Genomic DNA, 25,171 nt, shown 5'->3' with positions numbered 1-25,171 from the left:
CCTATTCACCTCCTGAGTCCCTTCGCCCTCTTTGACAAAGATGTCCATGTGGGTAGGGGATCGTTTGTTCTTGTTCTTTCTTTTTCTTTTTGACTTGGATGTAAGTCCAAGTCCCTCCTTTCCTACCACACCCTTTTGATTGCTCAAAAGGTTGTTCAGGTTCTTCTCGCTTTGGATGCATGACACAAGGCCCTTCTCAAGTTTATCCTTCAACTTGGCATTTTCCTCCACAAGATGTACATGCTCACAACAAGGGTCAGTTGTACAAGCATTATCAATTAAAACGAAAGGAGGACAAGTAGAGATTTCCTTGATAAGCTTTGCTTGGAGTTGATCATGAGACTCTTTCAGGGAGAAAAGAGCACCTTTCAAGACCTTGTGAGCCTTGTCAAGTGTGTCAAACTCCACTTTGAGTCTGTCGTGGCCAAACCCAAGAGCATCCTTTTCAGACTTAAGCATACGAGTAAGAACAGTAGCATGATCTAGTTCCTTTTGCAATTTAGCACAGTCCTCATTGTATGACTCTTCAAGAGCCAAATGAAGAGTGCACTCCTTTTCTAGTGCAATAAATAGTTCAGCAATCTCATCGGCATAGTCATGACTATGTCCTTGCAGCATGGAGATGGTCTCCTCATGAGACTTGATGAGGTCATTAGCCTCACCCAGTTGTTCCAAAAGAGAAACAAAGTGCTTCTTGGGTTGTCCTTTGATTGTACACAGAAATTTGTCAAGATCATGCTCATTAAGTTCCACAACATCACTATCATCAACACAATTCAACAATGAAGGAGCACTAGTGATGTTGGTCTTAATGTTGGGTGTTACCTGATCGATACCTTTGGCCATGAGGCACTTGGCGATGTGGTTATCGTTGGGGGCGTTGAAGAGAGACACATTCTTGGGAGAAGGGGTGGCAATGGCGACAGTCGCAGTTGCCACCATATCGTTATCGTCATCATACCCTTTGGGTGGGGTTTCTTCACAAAGTTGTTCTTGTTTGGGAATGGCTTGGTTATGTCTTCGTGAATGAGCTTGCCCCCGTTGTCTTCCCTCTTCTCATAGGGACATTCTACCATGAAGTGACTCACATTACCGCAGTTATAGAATGTCCTCACTCGTTGCTTGGATTTGAACCCACTTGAGTTGTTCTTGGTGAAGTTGGGTGTTGAGTTCCTCTTGTGGCCCCAGAATTGCCTTGACGCAAGAGCCATGTGCTCGTGATAAGCACACTTAGTGTCTTCAGGGTAGCTCTCCTCTTCCTCATCCTCTTATTCTTCTTCAGAAGCAGCCTTTGCCTTTAAAGAAAGGTTGGGTGAAGCTGTCTTTGACTGAACGCAAGCAAGTGCATTGTCAGCGGTCTCGTTCATGATTGACATTGCAATGAATTCATCCAACACCTCATTGGAAGAGAAGGAGTGGAAATCTGGTCGTTGGCGAATGACTGATGACATGGCTTTGTTGAAACGCATGATGGCCTTGAGAAACTTGCGCTTGGTCCATGTGTCATCCACATCCTTGCTCCCATGATCCTTGAGAGCAACAACAATAGGAGTCACCCTTCGATAGAGATCACGAGGGTCCTCATCTTCCTTTATCACAAACTCATCGGCCTTGTCAAGTACCACTTCATAGTTGGACCGTTGAATGCTTTAGCTTCCCTTGTACAGCACCACAATGTGCTCCCAACGGTCCTTAGCTAGAGTGAAGGGGCGCAAGTGAGGAAGATCTTCAGGAGGAACCGCGGACTGTAGAATAAACAATGCGAAGTAATTATATTGATTGTCCGCTTCTTCTCTTGGAGTGAGGTTGCTTGGGTCATGAGGATAGTAGCCTTGCTCGATGATTCTCCATAAATTTGTTGAGCTATGATTAAAATGAGACTTAGTAGAAAACACCCAGTTAGCAAAATCACCCTCAACAAATTTAGGAGGAGGACCAACAGGGTTAAGACGCGGTGTGGGAACAGGTTCTCCATAGACCATGGGAGGTGGAACTGAGGCATAGATTCTAGTCCCATCATTTTCGAGAGGGGAAGAAGGTCGCATACCTTTAGCCGCTTCCTTAGAGGAATTGGCCTCCGAATCTTTGTTGGCGGGTTTAACCACCAACGCCGGTTCGGGTGAACCTTTAATTCCCTCAATTAACTCTTTAAGCATGGTTTTGACTTCATTCGTCAAGGACGTCTTGAGGGCGGCCATAGCCGTATTTAGGTCGTCCCTTGTGACCGAAGTCAAGGCCATGGTCTCGGGTTGCCCACGGGTAACTCCCTCATCATCTTCCATACTCTTCGGGTGGTGAAACCCTTAATAAAGAGACGTGGCTCTGATACCAATTGAAAGGATCAATATGGTTGACTAGAGGGGGGTGAATAGGGAACGAACACTTTATAATTAATCTTAACAAGTTAGGGTTAGAAACATAAAGGTTCTCTAAAATGACAACAAGGTGATGAACCTATATGATGCTACCAACTATAAGCACTAAGGCAAGTAAGAGATAGTCAACAACAAAAGCATACACAATGTAAAGATTAGAGATAACCGCAAGTGGAACCAATGAAGACCAGGATGTGTTACCGAAGTTCCTTCCCTTTGACAGGAAGTACGTCTCCGTTGGAGCAGTGTGGAGGCACAATGCTCCCCAATAAGCCACTAGGGCCACCGTATTCTCCTCACGCCCTCACACAATGCAAGGTGTTGTGATTCCACTATAGGTGCTCTTGAAGGCGGCGATCGAACCTTTACAAACAAGGTTGGGGCAAACTCCACACAAAGCTTGGAGGCTCCCAACAAGACCACGGAGCTTCACCACAATGGAATGTGGCTCTGGTTGACCTCAACCGTATAGGGTGCTCAAACACCCAAGAGTAACAAGATCCGCAAGGGATTAGTGGGGGGAATCAATTTTCTCTTGGTGAAAGTGTAGATCTACGCCTTCTCAACCAATCGCGAGGAAATCAACAAGTTCGATTGGCTAGGGAGAGAGATCGGGCACTTTTGAGCTTAAGGAGCAACAATGGAGCTTGGGCGGGTCAAAGGTAGGGTTCTTGAGCAAGAAGAACCCTCTATATAGTGGGGGGGGAATCCAACCGTTTTCCCACTCATAGCACGAGCCCAGCGGTACTACCGCTGGCTGTAGCGGTACTACCGCTGAGCCCATGGTAGCGCAAAGACACTACCGGGCCAACCACCGCCAACAAAGTCTTCGCAAAAAGTCCGACAAAGTACAACCGCAATGATGGCGGTACTAAAGTCCTGGAGCAGTACTACCGCTGACCAGGGGTTGTACTACCTCTGGGCCAGCGGTACTAACGCCAGCTCTAGCGGTACTACGGCTAGGCCCAGCGGTACTACCGCTAGGGCGAGCGGTACTACCACTAGGAGACCTTTTTGCAAGATGAGAGAAACCAGAGATGGGAACAACTTCAAAGTTGGAGGGAAAAGGGGATGGAGATAAAGTGTGTGCGTGCAAGATTGATTCCACCCAAACCTTTCCAATACGGATCCCCTCTTAATAGTATGGCGTTCCTACGACTCAAAAACCACCAAAGAGAATCGTAGAGGACACCGTGCTTCTGTTCCATGGAGGGTGCCGAATCGTCTTGTGTCTTTGTCATGTATTATCTGAAAGCTTAATGCACACGATTAGTCCTTTAAGGTACTATCATCAATCACCAAAATTACTTAGGCATAAATATGCCCTAACACACCTCCTCAGCCGCTGAAACTTCTAGCACGGCCATTCCTCAAGTGAAGCCTGTGCCACAGAAATCAAAGGCTTCAAAGCCTAAGGAGAAATTGCTTCAGAAGGCTGTGCATGCGTCCGCACCAAAACCCTCAACAACCAAACATGCCTCAAAGCCTGAACATAAGCAGATTGTGAAGAAACTGCATACTGTCTCCAGCTCCTCTGTTTCTTCTGCAACGAGCTCAGAGACAAAGTCTTCACAAACACCAGTGAAGACTAAGGTGACTGCTAGAAGAGGAACCAGACCCAGCCCAAGCAAAGTCGTCAAAGTCCCTTCTGCATCAGAATGAAGTTATGAATATGATGATGAGACACTTCAAGCAATCATCACAAACAAGCAAGAGCGAGTTGCTCAAGCTTCAAGCAGCGGCATTCCTGTGGCCATGGATCCAAAAGTCCTGTTGGACTACATCAATGTGTGTATGATGACCCTCACACACCCATCGATGACTTGAAGCTTCCCCAGGCATCAGCCACATGGTAGACACATTCATCAATGAGGCCAAGTGGAAGGATACGCAAGCCAAACAAGCAAAGTCTACAAAGCTGAAGAAGGAGAAATTCCTGAGACAAAATCTCCTCAGCCTGACGCCTAATGCTCTTGTGTTAACCCAGGCAAAATTGAAGACTTTGACATGCAAGTATACCAAGCTATGTCATCGCCAAAGTCTCAAGAACAATTTCATCAAGTTTGCAACCAGCGCAGTTGATGATTACAACAAAAAGGCTGACCCTCGAGCAACACCACAACAACCTGAGATAGAGGAAGAACACCCCACCCCTGCTGAGGAAATGCCTCAAGAAAGTCGTGCTGATGCACCGGCTATTGAGGAAATAGCTAAGGAAATTCTAGCTCATGCATCTAAGATAGCTGATGAATCTGCTCCAGCTGAAGAAAATGCTTCAGCTGAGGAAACTGCAAGGACGGATATGACTCCGCCTCCTGAAGAGAAAGTGCCTTCACAAAAATCTTCAAAGGTGAAGAAAATGACTCCGTCTGCATCAGGCGTGAAGAAAACCAGGGCTGCAGAAAAGGAAGCTAAGAAAAAAAAAGCTTCCTCAACACCAGAATCAAGTGAGGCCAAGCGCCTCAAATCTCTTGATGAAAATGCTCCATTGGATGTTGTGCTCTCAAGATTCCTCCATCCTATGAAATGATTCCCTTTGAGAGCGAAGACAAGGAGCATCTGACTGATGAGGAAATGAAGACTGTTGAGTCTGAGGAACACACTGATGAGGAAATTCAAATTGATGACAATCCTCAGACATTCTTTCCTCCTGAAGAACCTGCTCAAGGATCAGCTGCGACAGCTGTAAAATTTGTCTCCTCCTCCAAGCAAACTCCTCAAGCTGAGGAAACCAAGGAGAAGATCCTCAGCCTGAAGAAAATCCAATTCTTGAGCAAAACCCTCAACCTGAGGCTCATCATGAAGAGATTCCTCCTCTTGAGGAAAACCCTCAACCATAAGCTCAGGCTGAAGAAAATCCTCACACTGAGAAAAATCCTCAACCTGAGGCATAGGCTGATGAAATTCCTCATCCTGAGGAACAAGCTGAAGAAAATGCCCATGCGCTAAAATACAGAAACTGCTATTGTGGTTGTCAATCCAGAGACTTCCATGATTGTCGCAGCTGAAGAAAATGCCCATGCGCCAAAATACAGAAAATTGTGAGGAAGAAATTCATGAAGTGATTCACGAGGGCCCTTGGATGAAAAGCATGATTGCAACGATTTCACTATAAATCCTATTAGTGACAATCATGCTAAAAATATGCAAAACCTTAAGCTTGGGGATGCTAGTTTTGCTATGTACACTACTTGTTGCAATGATCATGATTGGGGTGATGATCTTTCTTATGATCTTGAAAATTTGTTCAAACCGCATGACGAATATGATATTTGCAATAATATTGAAAGTGGGTTTGGAGAAGTCATGACTTTAGATGATAATCCCATTATTTTTTTAGAGCATCAACTTTGCATGCATGTGGATCATAAAAAGAATATCCTATGTGATAGCTATATCGTTGAATTCGAATATGATCCCACATGTAATTGCTACGAGAGAGGAAAATATTGTGGTAGAAACCTTCATGTTACCAAATCACCTCTCGTGATGTTGAGATTGCTCTTGTCTTTTTCTTCTTCCTTGCATATGGCAACTATTGGTTGTCTTGACAATCTGTTTTCCTATAAAATGCCTATGCATAGGGAGTATGTTAGACTTAGATGTGATTTTCACATGCTTTATGATGCTCTCATTGTGCTTCAATTCTTGTCTTTTGAGTGAGCATCATTGATGCCTAGCTAAGGGTGTTAAACAATAGCGCTTGTTGGGAGGCAACCCAACAAATTTATCCTTTTTCTTTCTGTTTTGTGTTTTCCACACTTTCATAATTCTGTTATGATTGTGTTTTTTGTGTTTCTTTTTGCGTTTGTGCCAAGAAAAACCGTTATGATTAGTCTTGGGGATGATCGTTTGGTCATGCTGGAAAAGACAAAAACTTTCTGCTCACGAAAAGAATTTACTTTTTTCTGTAAGAGGTTTTGAGTTGATTCTATTTGGAGCTAATTGCTACGCAAATTCTTCAGACTTTAGTAATGTTTCAGAGTTTTTGGTGTACCAGAGAAATACGAAATATACAGATTGCTACAGACTGGTCTGCTCTTAACAGATTCTGTTTTTGTTGTGTTGGTTGCTTATTTTGATGAAACTATGGATAGTATCGGGAGGTATTAGCCATGGAAGATTGACAATACAGTAACCCAACATCAGCACAAGTAGAATTTAAGTTTGCTACAGTACCTAAGGAAGTGGTGGTTTGCTTTCTTGTACTAATGTTATCATGAGTTTCTGTTTCAGTTTCGTGTTGTGAAGTTTTCATGTTTTGGGTGAAGTTCTTATGGACAAAGAGATAAAGAGTGACAAGAGCTCAAGATTGGGGATTGCCAAGGCACCCAAGAGATTCAAGGATGCCTTAAAAGCCTAAGCTTGGGGATGCCCCGGGAAGACATCCCCTCTCTCGTCTTCAATCCATCGGTAACGTTATTTAGGGCTATATTTTTATTTACCACATGTTATGTGTTTTTGCTTGGAGCGTCTTGTATCGTAGGAGTCTTTTCTTTTTTTTGTGTCACAATCATCCTTGCTACACACCTAGAGAGAGAGAGATGCACTCACCGTGATTTTGTCGAGCTTCACTTATATCCTTTGGTTAGACAATTCAGCTCACATGTGCTTCACTTATATCTTTTGAGCTAGATACTTTTGCTCTATGTGCTTCACTTATATCTCTTAGAGCACAGCGGTGCGTGGCTTGGTAGTTGATCTATGCTTTGAAAGTAGTCTCAAAAGGGGTAGTTATCCAAAGGGATACGAAAACTTCCACCTTCATGTGCATTGAATAGTTAGGGAAGTTTGATTCATCTCAATTATTTTGAGTTGTGGTTATGGTAATATTGAAGTCATGCTAGTAAGGTGTTGTGGATCTAGAAATACTTGTGTTGAAGTTAGTGATTCCCGTAGCTTGCACGTATGGTGAACCGCTATGTGATGAAATCTGAGCATGATTAGTCTATTCATTGTCATCCTTTGCGTGGCGGCGGGATCGCGCGATGGTTTATACCTACCAACCCTTCCCCTAGGAGTATGCATTGAATGCTTTGTTTCGATTACTAATAAAACTTTTGCAACAAGTATATGAGTTCTTTATGACTAATTTTGAGTCCATCGTTTAGATGCACTTTCACCTACCACCATCACTATCATCTTAGTGCCGTGCAACTTTCGGCGGTGCACAAAACCCACCATTAGCATCCCTCAAAACAACCACCATGCCTACCTACTATGGCTTTTTCAAAGTCATTCCGAGATATATTGCCATGCAACTACCACCACGACATGTGCCACCACGTCTACATTGCCATTGCATGATCGTAAGATAACTACCATGATGTTTCCATTGATGTCTATGCCATGCTAGATCATTGCCACGGTACACTACCGAAGGCATTCCATATAGAGTCATAGTTGCTCTAAGCTTTGAGTTGAAAGTGTGATGATCATCATTAATGGAGCATTGTCCCATATGAGGAAATAAAAGAGACCAAAGAAGCCCACCAAAAAAGAGAGGCCAAAGAGCCCACCAAATAAAAAAATGAGAGAAAAAGAGAGAAGGGACAATGCTACCACTTTTTCCACACTTGTGCATATTAAGCACCATGATCTTCATGATTGAGAGTTTCTCGTTTTGTCACCACCATATAGCTAGTGGGAAATTTTCATTATATAACTTGGCTTGTATATTCCAATGATAGGCTTCCTCAAAATTGCCTTAGGTCTTCGTGAGCAAGCAAGTTGGATGCATACCCACTAGTTTTCTTTAAGAGCTTTCACATACTCGTAGCTCTAGTGCATCATTTGTATGTCAATCCCTACTCATTCACATTGATATCTATTGATGAGCATCTCCACAGCTCATTGATATGCCTAGTTAATGTGACTATCTTCTCCTTTTTTGTCTTGCAACCTCCTCCACATTCCACACCATCTATAGTGATATAACCATGGCTCACGCTCCTGTATTGTGTGAGAGTTGAAAAGGTTTGAGAAAGTAAAGGTGTGAAAAAATTACTTGGCCAATACCGGGGTTGTACATGATTTAAATTCGTTGTGCAATGATGATAGAGCATAGCCAGACTATATGCTTTTGTAGGGATAACTTTCTTTTGGCCTTGTTATTTTGAAAGTTCATGATTACCTTGCTAGTTTGCATGAATTATTATTGTTTCCACGTCAATAGCAAACTATTGTTTTGAATCTAATGGATCTGAACATTCACGTCACATAAGAGGAATTACAAAGGACATCTATCCTAGGTAGCATGAAAGCATCAAAAATTCATTCTTTATCACTTCCCTACTCGAGGACGAGCAGGAGTTAAGCTTGGGGGTGCTTGATATGTCTCAAGCGTATCTATAATTTTTTATGGTTTCATGCTGTTATCTTGTCTTCTTTGGATGTTTTATGTACCTTTTAGATCTCTTTTGGGTCTAACTTATTAATTCAGTGCCAAGTGCCAGTTCCTGTATTTTCTGTGTTTTTGACTCTTTTCAGATCTGATTTTGGAATGGAGTCCAAACGGAATAAAAACCCCGAAATGATTATTTCCCGAACTGAAGAAGATCAGGGGGCCTCTGGGCCAAGCCAGGTGGGCTCCAGGGAGCCCACAAGCTCCCACTCCGCCACCAGGGGGGAGGTGGCGCTGTCAGGGCTTGTGGCCTCCCTGGCCGCCCCCTGACCTAGATCCTTGGCCTATATATTCCCAAATATTCGGCAAAAAATCAGGGGAGCCTCGAAAATACTTTTTCGCCGCCGCAAGCTTCCGTTTCCGCGAGATCTCATCTTGAGACCCTTCCTGGCGCCCTGCCGGAGGGGACTTTGGAGTTCGAGGGCTTCTTCATCATCATCTTCGCCCCTCCAATGACTCGTGAGTAGTTCACTTCAGACCTACGGGTCCATAGTTAGTAGCTAGATGGCTTCTTCTCTCTCTTGGATCTTCAATACAAAGTTCTCCATGATCTTCATGGAGATCTATCCAATGTAATCTTCTTTGGCGGTGTGTTTGTCGAGATCCGATGAATTGTGGATTTGTGATCAGATTATCTATGATATATATTTGAGTCTTTGCTGATTTCTTATATGCATGATTTGATATCCTTGTAAGTCTCTCCGAGTGTTGGGTTTTGTTTGGCCAACTAGATCTATGATTCTTGCAATGGGAGAAGTGCTTGGTTTTGGGTTCTACCATGTGGTGACCTTTCCCAGTGACAGTAGGGGCAGCAAGGCACACATCAAGTAGTTGCCATCAAGGGTAAAAGATGAGGTTTTTATCATTGGTTTGAGATTATCCATCTACATCATGTCATCTTGCTTAAGGCGTTATTCTGTTCTTATGGACTTAATACACTAGATGCATGCTGGATAGCGGTCGACGTGTGGAGTAATAGTAGTAGATGCAGAAAGTATCGGTCTACTTGTTTTGGACGTGATGCCTATAGATATAATCATTGCATAGATATCGTCACGACTTTGCGCGGTTCTATCAATTTCTCTACAGTAATTTGTTCACCCACCGTTTACTTGCTTTCATGAGAGAAGCCACTAGTAAACACTAAGGCCCCCGGGTCTATTCACATCCATCGTTTACACCTCCGGTTTTACTTTGCTTTGTTACATTGTTGCTTTCAGTTCTCACTTGGCAAACAATCTATAAGGGATTGACAACCCCTTCATAGCGTTGGGAGCAAGCTTTTGTGTTTGTGCAGGATCTTGAGATACTACTCCACTAGATTGATACCTTGGTTCTCAAACTAAGGGAAATACTTACCACCGCTACGCTACATCACCCTTTCCGCTTCGAGGGAACACCAACGCAAGGGTCCAAGGCCACGGGGGAAATCCTTTGCATACTTGCCCAGGAAGTCCCTTAAGGCGTAGCCACAGCAGAAGGATCAAGCCAAGTATTCTCCCGTCGACGTGCCTATTTCTGGCGCCATTGGAAGGTCTTTTGTTGCAGTAGCAAGGACCAACCACCAAGAACGACATTCCTGGTCCAAGATCTGAAGTATGAACACAGGACTGTCTACCGGATTCTATGCAGTGTCCTTGCTCCAATCAAGGGCCATGATGATGAAGAAGATGTTGTAGGCATCATGAAGAATATCGTCTTCAACATCATCCATGGCATCCCCATAAACCTTCACGATTTCTTCTTGAGGACTCTGGCTAACAATGCTATGTCACCTTTTGACGTGAAGATTTACGCTCCATGGATCATCAGATTCATCTACCGCAGGTCAGGCATCAACTATCATGCTGATTTCAATCATCACCTTGGATATATGCCTCCAATCAGGGTCAACAAGAAGACTTTCGAGCCAGTTGAAGGAAAAGGCAAGTCTGTGATAGATGAACGCAGTCGGCCCCTTGATGGCCAGTTTCGTGAACCGGATGCATATTCTTCGTGGGATGATACTGAAACTTAGCCTCCCAGCCCAGTTGCCCCACGGGTAATGAATAACACATAGCTACTCCGTAGTCTTCATCAAAAGGTCGATCTCAATCACAAGTGGGTCAAACGCCAATTCGGCGCCATTCTGAAAACCCTCAATGAGACTCAGAATGCAGTGAAGATTAATCATCACTATCTTCATGAGGTTTTTGATCGTAGTTGGGCCACACTGGCTCATTTGAAGACTCCAGCAGAACTTGAAGAATTGGAGTTTACGCAGGACTTTGATTGGTCATGGCCACCAAAGAAGAAATTCAAGCCAATTCCAGTTCCAGACCTTGAGGACAGTTCATTTTCTTCATTCCGCACTGCAGAACCTGATGAAGACCAAGAAGATACTACCACTGGTCCAAGGAGGAAGCCCGCTACCAAGAATCCTCACGCGTCTTCGTCAACTTTTAAGAAGTGAAAGTCTTCAAGGGTCGTTAGTCCTCAGCTTTGTCCCTTTTCGTCACTTGATGACAAAGGGGGGGGGATCTGAGAGTTAGTCTTCACGTGGGATATATTTTGGGGCCTATGAACTTTATTAAGTTACAAACTCTTGGTTCTTCTGAAGTGTTTTATGTAATGAGTTGTAACTTAAGCCCAATGATACTTTGACGCTTTTGAACGTTTTCATCGGATGCTTATTCCTCAAAATATTAATGCACGCATGCTGAAATTCGTCAGATACCATTTCTCATCATGCATTCTCAAATTCTTCATATTAGATGTCATATGTATGCATGATTTACAATACTCAGGGGGAGATCTCCATGATATAAATCATCAATGTGCATTTGTTGTGAAAAGCAAAATCCTGAAGATATGCACATCTTTAGGGGGAGTCTCTGTGTATCTTGATTTCAAATTCCTCAAAATGAGTATTTACACTTCATATTTGTATCCCTGTTGAAGACTTAACCTAATTGTCATCAACCACCAAAAAAGGTGGAGATTGTAAGTGCATCTAGTGCCCCTTAGTGATTTTGGTGGTTTGAAGACTTATAGGTTAAGTATCTAATGTGTTTGTGAGTGTACACATGATCTATAAGTCGTTGAGGAGTATGAAATATTCAATGAATATCGACCCCTAAAAATGTATATCTTCGGCTGAAGAAATTGGTCTTGTGTTGAAGAATTGAATCGCGAACAAATTGCGATGAAATTGATATTCCTCATGAAGATATTGAAGATGAGTAATTCGGTGTGTTGTGAAGAAAAATGAATCTGAAGACTTTGAAGCATGAAGATTTATTCTTTCTGTTTTATTTTTTCTTCACTCTTGAGTCATAGGAACACCGTACTGTTAAAGGGGGTCGAAGTAACACTTTGGAATGAATTTCCTCATGATGCTCAACCCAAGACTAATCCTACCAAAAGCCTCATGTGAGGAATATGAGAGACATGAGGGCTCTCATAGTTGAGGATCCCGGCCGTTACCGCAATTCGCGCCACATCACTGATCTTATCCACACCAACGGTCAGATTATTTAAGGGCATTAATGTCAAATCATGTCGGGATGCTCCCAAGCTATAAATAGCCCCCCCCACGACCATTAGCTGGTAGGCTGCTCCGTTAGAAACTGACACTTGTCATAAGAGCAACCCAAATTCCTCAAAGTATTCGAGAGTAAATCATCAGTGAGGAAATACCCCAAACACCAAACCACAAACCAAAACCAAGTGATTGAGCATCACTGAAGAAGTTGTTCCTGTGTGGGACTGAAGCCTTTTACCTTTGATATTCCTTGGTGTCGGCGTTGACCCAGTGCTCGTGGTAGAGGAAGATGGGTGTGCGTCGTACGTGGCACTTCTCGAGACAATCCACCAGAAGTAGTGGAAAGCCAGTCTCCAGAAGCGTCTCAGGTACAGCATCCATCTACAAGGCATAGGAGAGAAGTCAGGAGGTTGTATGTGCAAGAGTCTTGTGCAAGGATGTCGTCCTAACGTTCTTGGTTAACGTCCATGCTATCTAAGGCTTCCTATAGTCAGGATGGCTCTGATACCAGTTCTGTGGGGACCCCGACTAGCAAGTCGAGTTCGCCATGCCCAGTGACCCCAAGGATCCATGTTCACTGAACACAGATACTGAATAATAGAGTCTTACATCCAAGTACCAAATTATTGCATCAAATGACTAGAAGGTCGGGTTCAAGAGCAAGGCCTAAAGCCAAATAAAACGGATACATCGAGTAGCGGAAACTTGTAAGGGCTAAGCGGTACCCATGCCATCAAGCCTACACCGACAGGCATTCTGACTCGGAAGCGTCCTAGATCGCAGGTCCGTCTCCAACGGCGTACTCATCGCCAAACCCCGGTCCTTCCATGTCTGGTCAATAACATAACCAGTGGCAAGCCAACGAGTACTTTGAATGTACTCGCAAATAGCCCATGACATATATATGGTAATGAATAACAATAACAGTTATCTCGAGTGGAATGCGATGTGGTGGTATGATCAAATATGTGCAAGAAGTTAAAGAACTACTTGTGATTAACAGGTTACAGATATTGACATATCTGTCAAGGGTTGAACACACCGGGTTCACCCTATATGCCAAGTCATCGGACTTGTCATAATCTCAAGGTATTAATGAGGGCTAAACCATTCGGGTTTACCCTATATGTCAAGTCACCGAACTTGATCATATTATTGTGATCATCATGATTATGACAACACCTTTTTAACACCACGCACACACACTTGGTTTATGCGGAAACTCAGGACGTAGTTTAAGCAGCACCACCCAACTGTCCTTGACCGTGGACACGGCTATTCGAATAGTTTACACTCTGCAGAGGTAGTACGCTGGACCCACGAGAAACGGAATACTTCCGTGTCATCCACGACTCGCGGTATATCACATATACCCGAGGTAAGCATCCAATCATCATCTTTCCCCTGACGATACTAGACAAATAGATCCACTCAATTGGTACCCAGCCCACATGTTGTACGTCTTACGAGCACCGACTCTGGACTATAACAACCATGCAGGGACCAAAGGTGTGCCTGGAAGTCATAATAATGACATAGTCGTCCTACCTGGCACGACCCCATCACGAGAGTGACACCGATCACTCCCGCCACTAGTAATGTGGCTCTTTGCTAGCACCGACCAGAGTAATCAACACAGCCCCGTCCCATAAAAGGGGTATCGTGGTCGTACTAGGTAAGGTTGGGACGGTCGACACATCATAAATCTAATCCATTTCCGAAACCATACTCACACCAAAATCACCGGTGCATCACTTCACGAAAAGTGATCACCAACTCATCATCACCCCCGGGCATTAGTGGCACCCGACGGGGTTTTCATAAACTCTTTAGTTAACTCATCATCATGCTCATGATAAAATGCTCTATTATTACTTGAGGTAATATGCCTTAACATTACTTGTCAACATGGTATGACATAATAAAATCATGACCCTCACGGGGTAGGGTCAAGCTCAATGCAGTGATTCTACTCTACTAGTCAACATGACAGTAGCATGATCCTCGTAGATGGTAGGGTCAGCTCATCATGTTTGTGCTCCGAGGAGCCATGTGAATATCACTACTATAATGCAAGTGCTTCGAAGAAGCCTTCGGTACCATCACATCAATGATGAACCGGCATCGTGATCACATGCAACGGAAAATACTTGCTATTCTAGCATGCATCATTTTATTTACTTAAGTCATGGAAAAAGGGCATGCTTGCCTTGGTTAGCTAGGTATCCGGGGTCTTCGAGGTCTTCCGTTCCGGATCCTCCGTCACTCGGTAACTCTACCGTCGAGAAAGGAATAAATAAATACTAGCTCTCACTAAAACAGATCACAAAGTGCTTTTAAAATGTTGCAGGGCTTGAATAAATTCAGGATATTATTTTGAAAAATGATTCCTATTGTTTTATTAGCTAAACAGATTTATTTAAAAGCAAACAGAAGCAAACAAGTGCTTTTTAATATCATTTTATTATACCAAAATAGTTTTTGTTATTGATAAATGTTAACTATTACATAATCAAATACTACTCATTTTTAGAAAAATACTGGTGGAAGAATTATATTTTTCTACTGGCTAAATCTTTTTATAAAAATCATTTAGTTTGCTTGATTAAAACAAAAGAAAAAGGCCAGGGGAAACAGATCCAGCCGGCCCAGCCAGCAGGCCTGGCCACCAGGCGCGCGCGGGCCAGGTTCAATCCTGACCTGCGGGCCCCTGGGGTCAGCGTCAGCGGCTGCGCGCGCTGGCTGCCCCAGTATACCGACAGGTGGGCTCCACCTGTCGGGTCCTTCTCCTAACTCTGGCTAGAGAGGTGGAGATGGACGCCGGCGAGGCTGTCGTTGTCCTCAGGCCTAGCTAGGAACGGGAACGGGTTCCTCGTGCCTCCGCCTACCTGCTCGTGGTCGGAACGTCACCGGAGGTGGTCTGGGTCGCCGGCGACGAGGTGCTCGTGGCGGAAGGGTTTCGGGTTCGTGTTGAACTAGGGGCTAGGGGTATGGATTTGCTCGGGAGAGTTAGGGGAAACGTTCCTGGTATCGAGGGGAGTGTAATGAGAGGTCGGGCAACGCAGGAGCCGACGTGTAGCCGGAGATCGACCGGAGCTCCGAGGCGGAGGGGCCTCAGTCGATCTTGAGCACCGTTGCTCTGCGAGCTCGATTGGGCGGCTAGGGAGTGTCTACTAGTTGTGCTGAAGCTGCTTGGAGGGTGCTGGAGTGCTGGGTGTCTATTTATAGGCCAACGACGGTGACCCGACTCGGGCACGCCGGAGACTCACCGTGGCACACGTGCAAGCACAGTGAGGTGCTGGCCGCGAAACCACAGGTTCGGGACGTGGTTTAGGGCCTCCTGGTGCAACAGCCGCAGAGGGAAAACGAGTGGGGACGAGCTGCAGCGACCGTGCATGCTCGGCCGCGTCGGGCGCGCAAGGGCACGCATCGCCTGAGCTCTTGCACGAGGGGGAGAGGGTCCCTGGGGTAGCTTTGCACTGAATGGTTGTCGGGGGAGCGCTTGGACATAACTGGGGAGGCTGGGACCGGTCGGAGCGTCAGCCCCTTGCGGGTGGCTCTCTGCGGCATGCCCAGAGCGCAGTTTTGGCATGCCACGGCATGCTGGCTCGCTCTGGGGCACTTGGGACGTGTCCTCCATGTCCTGAGTGTTGCTGGGAGTGTGCCTAGCCGTTGTGGTTTAGTGGGAGCTCGAGTTGGTCAAGGGAGCAAGGAACACTAGTGTTGCCAGTACTGTCATGCAGCTCAAATTGGAGTTCTTGTCACTTGTGCTTGGAGTTGGGGAGGGGCTGATTAACTGGGTGTTCAGGGTGTTCTGGTGCTCTAACCCACCAAGTTTGGGGCCTTGACATTGGGTAAAACAGTGGCTAGGAAGGTTTTTACCTTCGTGTCAGTAGGTGTTCGACAGTGACTTGGGGTGCTTCCACTCCACCAGTGTAAATGAAACTTAACAGGTTTGGTCTTGGGGTAAAAACATGTGGTTCCACCAAATCTGAGCTCCATTGAACAAGTTTGGCTTTGCAAACTTGAAAATGTCTCAAAGTGACCAGTACTGCCCTTTACAAAGGAAGTATGGTCAAACAGAGTCTCACAAATCCCTTTTTTGGTGTGGAGTCCTCATTTTGGGTGTTAAACACCTCTCCAAAGTTTCAGCTCCATTGGAGAAACTTTGCAATGTAGAGTTGTTCCAACTCTACTCTGGACAGAGAGGGTTTTGGGCTCTTTAAGTGCACTTCCCCAGCATGGATCAAGGTGAGATTTTAGGTGAGCACCTAATATGGTTTGGGAGGGCTCCTGTAATTTTATGGGAATTTAACGAGATACTTTCCTTTGGAAACATCTCAAAAAGCTAAAACAGACAGAAATGGTTTTCAGGGTTTTACTCAATTAATATTAATATAAAATAGGGTTGAAAATCTTATGTATGGAAAATATATGTCCTTCTGAGCATCCATGAATTTACTCAGAATTTTCTAAGGCAGGAAAGTAATTTTCCTTGTGGAAATATCATTATTGGCCTTTGAAATAGACATAGATATAAAGTAGGAAAATAATATTTTAAGTCACCAAATAATGTTTTTAATGAATGAAAATGATATTAGGATCAGATCACCAACTTTGCTTGGAAGTGCCACTTGGCTTCCTGAGCTAGTAGTGTATCCCAACATGATGAAGGTGATCTTGATGTAAAGGAAAAAGGGTTTTTGATGAGAGCAAAATAATAAGTTTTTCATGGGTTTGAGTCATCAAACAAGAGGGCATACACTCAAACAAGGGCTGACATTGCACTCACAACATTATTTGAAAAAGTTTTAACAAGCTCTGATTTTTGCAACACAGAAAACTTGGGGTGAAAAACAGGGTGTGACAGACCTATCCCCCTTACAAGAATCTCGTCCCCGAGATTCCTAAGCTAAGCGTTAAACAACTCGGGAAATTATGATTGGAGATAGTCTTCACGCTCCCATGTGGCTTCTGCTTCGGTATGGTTGCTCCACTGAACCTTGAAAAACTTGATGGTGCGGCTTCTGGTGCAACGCTCTGCTTCGTCCAAAATGCAGATCGGTCTCTCGCGGTAGGTAAGGTCCGGTTGAAGGTCAATAGCTTGATGATCAATGTCCTTGTAAAGATCGGATGGTTCGACACTTGCAAACACTTCCTGAGTTGTGACACGTGGAACACGTTGTGCACACCCGAAAGTTCAGGAGGTAGCTCCAACTGATAAGCTACTTTCCCGCGCCTTGCCGTGATCTTGAAGGGTCCAACGAACCTTGGAGCTAGCTTCCCCTTGACGTGGAAATGCTTGGTCCCCTTGAGAGGCGTGACTCGCAAGTACACTTGGTCTCCGGGAACAAACTCCACGTTTCTGCGATGATGGTCCGCATAGCTCTTCTTCCTTGACTTAGCTGCCTCCAAGTTCTCTCGGACAAGCTGAACCTTGTCCCCTGCTTCCTGCAGTGCTTCTGGTCCGAAAACTAGCCCTTCACCGGTTTCGGACCAATTGAGCGGGGTGCGGCATTTCCGCCCATATAATGCTTCGAATGGGGCCATTTGAAGACTGGACTGGTAGCTGTTGTTGTAAGAGAACTCAGCAAATGGTAGGCAGTCTTCCCACTTGGCACCATGGGCCAAAACACAAGCGCGGAGCATGTCCTCAAGTATCTGATTTATCCTCTCGGTCTGTCCGCCCGTCTGCTGGTGGAAAGTCGTACTGAAGGAGAGTTTGGTTCCGAGAGCTTCTTGAAACTTCTTCCAGAATCTTGAGGTGAACTGCGTGCCGCGGTCGGACACAATCTCTTTGGGGACTCAATGGAGACTCACCACTCGATGAATGTACAAACTGGCCAGCTGGCTGCCATCGTAAGTGGTGTTAACAGGGATGAAATGGGCCACCTTGGTCAAATGATCAACTATGACCCAAATGGAGTTATGACCCTTATTCGACCGGGGCAACCCGGTGATGAAGTCCATGCCGACTATATCCCACTTCCATTCTGGCACTTGAAGAGGTTGTAGCAATCCAGCGGGTCGCTGGTGTTCAGCCTTGACTCGCTGACATACATCGCATTTAGCGACATAGGAGCCAATTTCCCTCTTCATGCCATGCCACCAGAATCGTTCTCGGATGTCTTGGTACATCTTGGTACCACCTGGATGGATAGAGTACGGTGTGTCATGTGCCTCTTGCAGGATCAAGTCCTTAAGTTCGGCCATGTTGGGTACGCATAAGCGCTTCCCGTACCACAATACTCCTTGCTCGTCAATCGAGAATCCTGGGGCTTTGCCTTCTCGCACCTTCCTCTTGAGGCCTTCGATACTCTTGTGCCCCTTCTAGGCTTCCTTGATGTCGTCTGCCAGAGTAGGCTTGACTTCGAGGTTGGCCAGGTACCCTGGTTCGACTATCTCAAGTCCTAAGCCCTCCATCTCTTCATACAAGGTGGGTAACCTTTCCTTGAGCGTGACGTTCAAGGAGCTTGCCTTCCGGCTCAGGGCATCGGCTACCACGTTCGCCTTGCCGGGATGGTACTGAATGCTGAGGTCGTAATCCTTGATTAACTCAAGCCATCTCCGGTGTCTCATATTCAGCTTCCTCTGGGTGAAGATATACTTCAGACTTTTGTGGTCTGTATATATCTCGCATCGCTTTCCGAGAAGGTAATGTCGCCACGTCTTCAGAGCATGCACTACAGCTGCTAGCTCGAGATCATGGGTGGCATAGTTCTCCTCATGCGGTCACAGTTGTCGTGACAAGTATGCCACGACCCTGCCATCTTGCATCAGGACTCCACCGAGCCCGGTTCCCGAGGCATCACAATACATCACTAATTCCTTGTTGATGTCCGGAGTAGCAAATACCGGGGCGGTAGTTAGCCTCTTCTTCAACTCCTGGAAGCTTGCTTCACACGCCGGTGTCCACTCGAACTTCCGGCCTTTCTTCAAGAGCTGAGTCATAGGTCGAGCGATGCTGGAGAATCCCTCGACAAACTTGCGGTAGTATCCCGCGAGCCCGAGGAAACTCCTGACATCCTTCACGTCCTTGGGTGATTCCCAGTTGGTCACTGTCGAAATCTTGGACTGTTCCACGGCTAAACCGTGTGCCGTCAGGGTATGACCCAGAAATCCAACTTCGTTCAGCCAGAACTGACACTTGCTGAATTTGGCATAAAGTTAGTGCTCTCGAAGCTTTCCCAGAACTAGCCTCAGGTGTTGTTCATGCTCTTCTTTGGACTTGGAAAAGATCAGTATGTCATCGATGAACACAACGACAAACTTGTCCATATATTCCATGAAGACCTTATTCATGAGGTACGTGAAGTAGACTGGGGCATTTGTCAAACCGAACGGCATGACCGTGCATTCATATAGACCGTACCGGGTCATGAATGCAGTCTTGGGTATATCTTCTGGTCGGATCTTCAACTGGTAGTATCCCGATCGGAGATCGATCTTGGAAAATACCGTGGCCCCATTTAACTGGTCAAACAGGTCTTCGATCTTGGGGAGTGGATACTTGTTCTTAATTGTGACTTCATTAAGGGAACGGTAGTCAACGCAGAGTCGAATGGTACCATCCTTCTTTGAAACAAACAGAACAGGTGATCCCCAAGGTGACGCACTCGGACGAATGAACCCTTTCCTGAGTTGCTCATCCAGCTGCTTCTTCAGCTCTGCCAACTCCTCGGAACCCATCGTGTAAGGCTTTTTATAAATAGGCCTCGATCCGGGCATAAGCTCAATGATGAACTCAATGTCTCGGTCAGGAGGCATTCCGGGTAGCTCGTCAGGAAAGACGTCCGGGTATTCACAGACTATAGGCACTCGATCAAGCTCTACCTCGGAGAGACTGTTGACTCGAGGTGCGTGAGCCGATACTGGCTCGGAGACAAACTTGACCTTGACTCCTTGGTTGCTTATCATGATGATGGCTCTGTTGGCACAGTCCAAAAGACTCTGGTGCTTGGCCAACCAATCCATACCAAGGATTACTTCCACACCTTGTGATTTAAGCACAATGAGGTCTGCCAAGAAACTCGTCCCATTGATAACTATCTCGACCCTTCTACACCCTAGGTTGGTCCTTAATACTGCTCCCGGGTTTCGATTGCCATCTGCCCGCGGAGTAAAGTGGGTTTGAAACCGCATTTTTCCGCAAACCCTTGAGTAACAAAAGAATGCGAGGCACCACAATCGAACAACACTGTTGCTAGAGTTGAGTTGACAAGGAACGTACCCAGAATGCAGTCCGGGTCTTCCTGTGCTTCTTCTGCAGTGATGTGATTGATCCGGCCCCTACCATTGAACTGTTGGTTGCAGGTGGCCTGGTTCCTCCTTGGTGCACCTTGACCGGGGTTGGGTGCATTGGGACACGGTGCGTCGGGCTTCTTGTTGGGGCACTGCCTGGAATAGTGCCCAGTCTGACCACACCCAAAGCATGTGACTTGCCCCGGAGGGTTGGTCTTGACTCCACCGTTGTTCGGCGGTTTGACTACTAGCTTGACTTCCTGCTGAGGCTGATAATTCTGGCGGAACACCGGGTACTAGTTCTGTTGCTGTTGAAAGTTGGGTCTTGCAGGTGCTGACTGCCACGGTCTTGGTCTTGCGTTACCGGGTCCTCCACTGCCTATCAGCTTGCGCTTGCGGGTGTCGCCCATTGCATGACGCTTGTCTTCCAGCATAAGCGCTTTGTTAACCAATTCGCTGAAAGTCTGGCAGTCGCAAACCACCAGCTGGTATTGCAGGGACTGCTGTAACCCTTCCATGAAGCATTCCACCTTAGCGGACTCAGTGTTAACATCTTCAGGTGCGGACCTTGACAAGAGATTAAACTTCTGCAGGTACTCCTTAACAGTTCCACTGCCCTGCCTCAAGGCTCGGAATTCCCGCTTCTTAATGGTCATCAGTCCAGGCGGAATGTGAGCCGCGCGAAATCCTTCCTTGAACATCTCCCACGTGATGACTTGCCCTGCCCGCATGATCTGGAATCCATCCCACCATGCCCTGGCGGTGCCTCCGAGACAGTGAGAAGCATAAATGACCTTCTCATGATCATCGGTGCACTTGACCAGCGCAAGGAGGTCTTCAATGGTGCGAATCCAGTCATCGACGTCCAGGGGTTCAGTCGACTCCGTGAATATGGGGGCGTAGTCCGCATGAACTCAGAAAGAGTAGAGCGACCAGCGCCATACTCATTCCACGGCGGGTTGTCCAGCAGGACTTGGGTCAACTGCTGGATAGCGGCATTGCTGGCTTGACGCTCCTCTCGAAGAGCTTGAAGGAACTGAGCCATCGTCAAGTTCTCAGGAGGAGGTGGTGGCGGAAGGTCTCTAGGCTGCTCGTGGTGACCTCCAGCGTGAGCTTCTCCTTCGGTTCCCTGCGGCGTCCCTAAGGAGCCGGCGCCGGGTTTGCCGAAGGTGCTGTTAGGGGTTGCGTTCACCATCCTGTCATAGAAACAGACAGGTCAAAATGCCACCTTGCTCGGCAGTACAAGGATTTGCTCCTAGTAAGAGGGGGTCCAATACGTGCATGTGGCAAGTTTTTGACAAACTGGAAATTGCATTCATGACAACTAGGTGACGTAGTCACTTACAGGCTGCCCAAGGCAATAGGTGACTTACATCAAGCCCACATATGAAAATTAAAAACGGATACAAGGATACCCTATACTCGGGTACTCCGATTTGCCTAAGCTAAAACATACGCGGCGGACTACTCGGTCCCAAAGGCGGACTCAACAGGATCCTCATCTTCATCAACATCCTCTTCCTTTATAGGAGTGGAAGAAAGAATCCGCACGTCTCGGCGTCTCTTGGGCGAGGCGGCGAAGATCTCAGTGTACTCTTCCGCTGTCAGGCGGCGACTCCGAAGAGGGACTGTCTGGATGGGTAACACACCACCCTAGTGGCAACAGCTGCCCTCCCTTCAGGTGCGCCTGCCTTCTTTACTTTGCGGTTCTGCATCTTCTCAGTGTGGAGCAGGCCTTTGACTAAGTGCAGCTCTTGGCGAAGCATGACTGATTCCTTAACCAGGAAGTGTGTCAGGGTGTCTGACGAGAAACTGAAGTAGGTCTGAAACCTCAGTGGCATCCCATCCTCCGTGGCTTGGGTGAGTGTCCAGCACCCATCCACTCCTTCCTTAATGAAAGGTAGATGACGAGTGACAGGCTCATTAGCCATCTCAGGGAGGATGCTGCGGAGTTGCACGAGCGCCTCTCGTGCAGCCGTATCCACTGCCAGCATCAGCTCTCCCATCTGTGGTCCTTCAAAGAACCAACTAGACGGGGAGTCATTAGCCTTCACTATCACATCCACGTGATATTCCTTGGTGTCGGCGTTGACCCAGTGCTCGTGGTAGAGGAAGATGGGCGTGCGTCGTACGTGGCACTTCTCGAGACAATCCACCAGAAGTAGTGGAAAGCCAGTCTCCAGAAGTGTCTCGGGTACAGCAGCCATCTACAAGGCATAGGAGAGAAGTCAGGAGGTTATATGTGCAAGAGTCTTGTGCAAGGGTGTCGTCCTAACGTTCTTGGTTAACGTCCATGCTATCTAAGGCTTCCATAGTCAGGATGGCTCTGATACCAGTTCTGTGGGGACCCCGACTAGCAAGTCGAGTTCGCCGTGCCCAGTGACCCCAAGGATCAATGTTCACTGAACACAGATACTGAATAATAGAGTCTTACATCCAAGTACCAATTTATTACATCAAATGACCAGAAGGTCGGGTTCAAGAGCAAGGCCTAAAGCCAAATAAAACGGATACATCGAGTAGCGGAAACTCGTAAGGGCTAAGCGGTGCCCATGCCATCAAGCCTACACCGACAGGCATTTTGACTCGGAAGCGTCCTAGATCGCAGGTCCGTCTCCAACGACGTACTCATCGCCAAACTCCGGTCCTTCCATGTCTGGTCAATAACATAACCAGTGGCAAGCCAATGAGTACTTTGAATGTACTCGCAAACAGCCCATGACATATATATGGTAATGAATAACAGTAACAGTTATCTCGAGTGGAATGCGATGTGGTGGTATGATCAAATATGTGCAAGAAGTTAGAGAACTACTTGTGATTAACAGGTTACAAATATTGACATATCTGTCAAGGGCTGAACACACCGGGTTCACCCTATATGCCAAGTCATCGGACTTGTCATAATCTCAAGGTATTAATGAGAGCTAAACCATCCGGGTTTACCCTATATGTCAAGTCACTGAACTTGATCATATTATTGTGATCATCATGATTATGACAACACCTTTTTAACACCACGCACACACACTTGGTTTATGGGGAAACTCAGGACGTAGTTTAAGCAGCACCACCCAACTGTCCTTGACCGTGGACACGGCTATTCGAATAGTTTACACTTTGCAGAGGTAGTACGCTGGACCCACAAGAAACGGAATACTTCCGTGTCATCCACGACTCGCGGTATATCACATATACCCGAGGTAAGTATCCGATCATCATCTTTCCCCTGACGATACTAGACAAAAAGATCCACTCGATTGGTGCCCAGCCCACATGTTGTACGTCTTACGAGCACCGACTCTGGACTGTAACAACCATGCAAGGACCAACGGTGTGCCTGGAACTCATAATAATGGCATAGTCGTCCTACCTGGCACGACCCCATCACGAGAGTGACACCGATCACTCCCGCCACTAGTAATGTGGCTCTTTGCTAGCACCGGCCAGAGTAATCAACAAAGCCCCGTCCCATAAAAGGGGTATCGTGGTCGTACTGGGTAAGGTTGGGACGGTCGACACATCATAAATCTAATCCATTTCCGAAACCATACTCACACCAAAATCACCGGTGCATCACTTCACCAAAAGTGATCACCAACTCATCATCACCCCCGGGCATTAGTGGCACCCGACGGGGTTTTCATAAACTCTTTATTTAACTCATCATCATGCTCATGATAAAATGCTCTATTATTACTTGAGGTAATATGCCTTAACATTACTTTTCAACCTGGTATGACATAATAAAATCATGACCGTCACAGGTAGGGTCAAGCTCAATGCAGTGATTCTACTCTACTAGTCAACATGACAGTAGCATGATCCTTGTAGATGGTAGGGTCAGCTCATCATGTTTGTGCTCCGAGGAGCCATGTGAATATCACTACTATAATGCAAGTGCTTCGAAGAAGCCTTCGGTACCATCACATCAATGATGAACCGGCATCGTGATCACATGCAATGGAAAATACTTTCTATTCTAGCATGCATCATTTTATTTACTTAAGTCATGGCAAAAGGGCATGCTTGCCTTGGTCAGCTAGGTGTCTGGGGTCTTCGAGGTCTTCCGCTCCGCATCCTCCGTCACTCGGTAACTCTACCGTCGAGAAAGGAATAAATAAATACTAGCTCTCACTAAAACAGATCACAAAGTGCTTTTAAAATGTTGCAAGGCTTGAATAAATTCAGGATATTATTTCGAAAAATGATTCCTATTGTTTTATTAGATAATCATATTTATTTAAAAGCAAAGAGAAGCAAACAAGTGCTATTTAATACCATTTTATTATACCAAAATAATTTCTGTTATTGATAAATGTTAACTATTATAGAATCAAATACTACTCATTTTTAGGAAAATACTGGTGGAAGAGTTATATTTTTCTACTGGCTAAATCTTTTTATAAAAATCATTTAGTTTGCTGGATTAAAACAAAAGAAAAAGGCCAGGGAAAACAGATCCAGCCGGCCCAGCCAGCAGGCCTGGCCACCAGGCGCGCGCGGGCCAAGTTCAAACCTGACCTGCGGGCCCCTGGGGTCAGTGTTAGCGGCTGCGCGCGCTGGCTGCCCCAGGACACCGACAGGTGGGCTCCACCTCTCGGGTCCTAATCCTACCTCTGCCTAGAG

This window comes from Hordeum vulgare, chromosome 6H, assembly GCF_904849725.1.
Source record: "Hordeum vulgare subsp. vulgare chromosome 6H, MorexV3_pseudomolecules_assembly, whole genome shotgun sequence".
NCBI lineage: Eukaryota > Viridiplantae > Streptophyta > Magnoliopsida > Poales > Poaceae > Hordeum > Hordeum vulgare.
This window is presented reverse-complemented; position numbering follows the sequence as displayed.